Genomic DNA, 2,141 nt, shown 5'->3' on the forward strand with positions numbered 1-2,141 from the left:
GCCCAGAAAACACAAATTAGAGGCTATAAAGTGGGGGAATGCATCCAACCATAAGGAGGCCCTGATAATTCACTTTTCATGTTTTAGATGTAGTTTTAGAGAGAGATGTTCTCTCCTCTCTCTCTCTTAGGATTAGGATTTAGGACTTCTCTTAGTTTTAGGAGTGACTCTCGATCCCAGGTTTAATGTTCTTTTCTGTTTAATTTCGTTTCCATTTTTATTCACCTTAGTACTTTAATTGATATTTATCTTTTGAATAATTGGCTTATGGCTTTCATGTTATGATTTTCTTTATTAATGCAATTGAGGTATTTTCAGATTTGTGATTTATATTTAGCTTTTTACATTCTTGGTTTTGGTTAAGAAATTAGTAACTCAGGAGTTATCCAATTCAACAGCATAATTGATAATTGTTATCTTCCCAATTGAGTTGAACTTCAATAATCCTAATCTTTTCTTAGGAAATAAATAGGATTCGAAGATCAAACTAATTAATCCCTTGACTTTCCTTTACTTTAGTAAAGGTTGACTAAGTGGAATTAAGATTCAACTTTCATTATTATTGATAAGGATAACTATGTCTGGACTTCCAATTTCTAATACCTTGCCAAGAGTTTATTTTATTATTATTATTTATTTTTCTTATCATTCAACATACTGCTTCCTTGCTTTCAAAACCCCCAATTTACAAGACTCATAACCAATAATAAGAACACCTCCCTGCAATTCCTTGAGAAGACGACCCGAGGTTTGAATACTTCGGTTATCAATTTATTTAGGGGTTTGTTACTTGTGACAACCAAAAATGTTTGTACGAAGGGATTTCTGTCGGTTTTGAGACTATATCTACAACGCGACTGTTTTTATGAAATTCTTTACTGGCAAAAATTCTAACGTCAAATGGCAAAAGTAAATTCAATGGGATCTCTATGGTCTCAGTGTGAGCCTAAGATTCCCATGGTTCCTCTTTAGGGAACTCCATGGAGGTCAGTGGACGTCCATTGAGGTCTTCCTCAGTGGAGATCACTGCCTCTTCCTCCTCTCCAGGTTCGGCCATGTGAGACGTGTTTATGGCCTTGCACTCTCTCATTGGATTCTCTTCTGTATTGCTTGGGAGAGTGCTAGGAGGGAGTTCAGTAATTTTCTTACTTAGCTGACCCACTTGTGCCTCTAAATTTCTAATGGAGGACCTTGTTTCAGTCATGAAACTTTGAGTGGTTTTGATTAGATCAGAGACAATGGTTGGTAAGTCAGAGTGGCTTTGCTTAGAATTCTCTGTCTGTTGCTGAGAAGATGATGGAAAAGGCTTGCTATTGCTAAACCTGTTTCTTCCACCATTATTGTTGTTGAAACCTTGTTGGGGTCTCTGTTGATCTTTCCATGAGAGATTTGGATGATTTCTCCACGAAGGATTATAGGTGTTTCCATAGGGTTCTCCCATGTAATTCACTTCTTCCATTGCTGGGTTCTCAGGATCATAAGCTTCTTCATCAGAGGAAGCTTCCTTAGTACTGCCTGTTGCTGCTTGCATTCCAAACAGACTCTGAGAAATCATATTGACTTGTTGGGTCAATATTTTATTCTGAGCCAATATGGCATTCAGAGTATCAATCTCAAGAACTCCTTTTTTCTGAGCTATCCCATTATTCACAGGATTCCTTTCAGAAGTGTACATGAATTGGTCATTTGCAACCATTTCAATGAGTTCCTGAGCTTCTGCAGGCGTCTTCTTCATATGAAGAGATCCTCTAGCAAAGCTATCCAACGACATCTTGGATAGTTCAGATAGACCATCATAGAAAATACCTATGATGCTCCATTCTAAAAGCATGTCAGAAGGGCACCTTCTGATCAATTGCTTGTATCTTTCCCAAGCTTCATAGAGGGATTCTCCTTCCTTCTGTCTGAAGGTTTGGACTTCGACTCTAAGCTTGCTCAATTTTTGAGGTGGAAAGAACTTTTCCAAGAAGGCATTGACTAGCTTTTCCCAAGAGTTCAGGCTTTCTTTAGGTTGTGAATCCAACCATGTCCTAGCTCTGTCTCTGACAGCAAAAGGAAAAAGTATAAGTCTGTAGACTTCAGGGTCAACCCCATTGGTCTTGACAGTGTCACAGATTTGCAAGAATTCAGCTAAGAACTGA

General features: G+C 38.0%; 1 non-coding gene across 1 annotated transcript; it reads left to right on the top strand.

Annotated features, from left to right (window-relative positions):
* Positions 1-1,825: 1,825 nt before the first annotated feature.
* LOC148577233 (small nucleolar RNA R71) lies at positions 1,826-1,933 on the top strand. Its single transcript, XR_015903690.1, has one exon. It is a non-coding gene; the product is annotated as a small nucleolar RNA R71 (small nucleolar RNA).
* The last annotated feature ends 208 nt before the right edge of the window (positions 1,934-2,141 follow it).

The sequence above is a fragment of the Arachis ipaensis genome, chromosome B1 (genome assembly GCF_059453495.1).
Source record: "Arachis ipaensis isolate K30076 ecotype BB chromosome B1, ASM5945349v1, whole genome shotgun sequence".
NCBI classification, from domain to species: domain Eukaryota; kingdom Viridiplantae; phylum Streptophyta; class Magnoliopsida; order Fabales; family Fabaceae; genus Arachis; species Arachis ipaensis.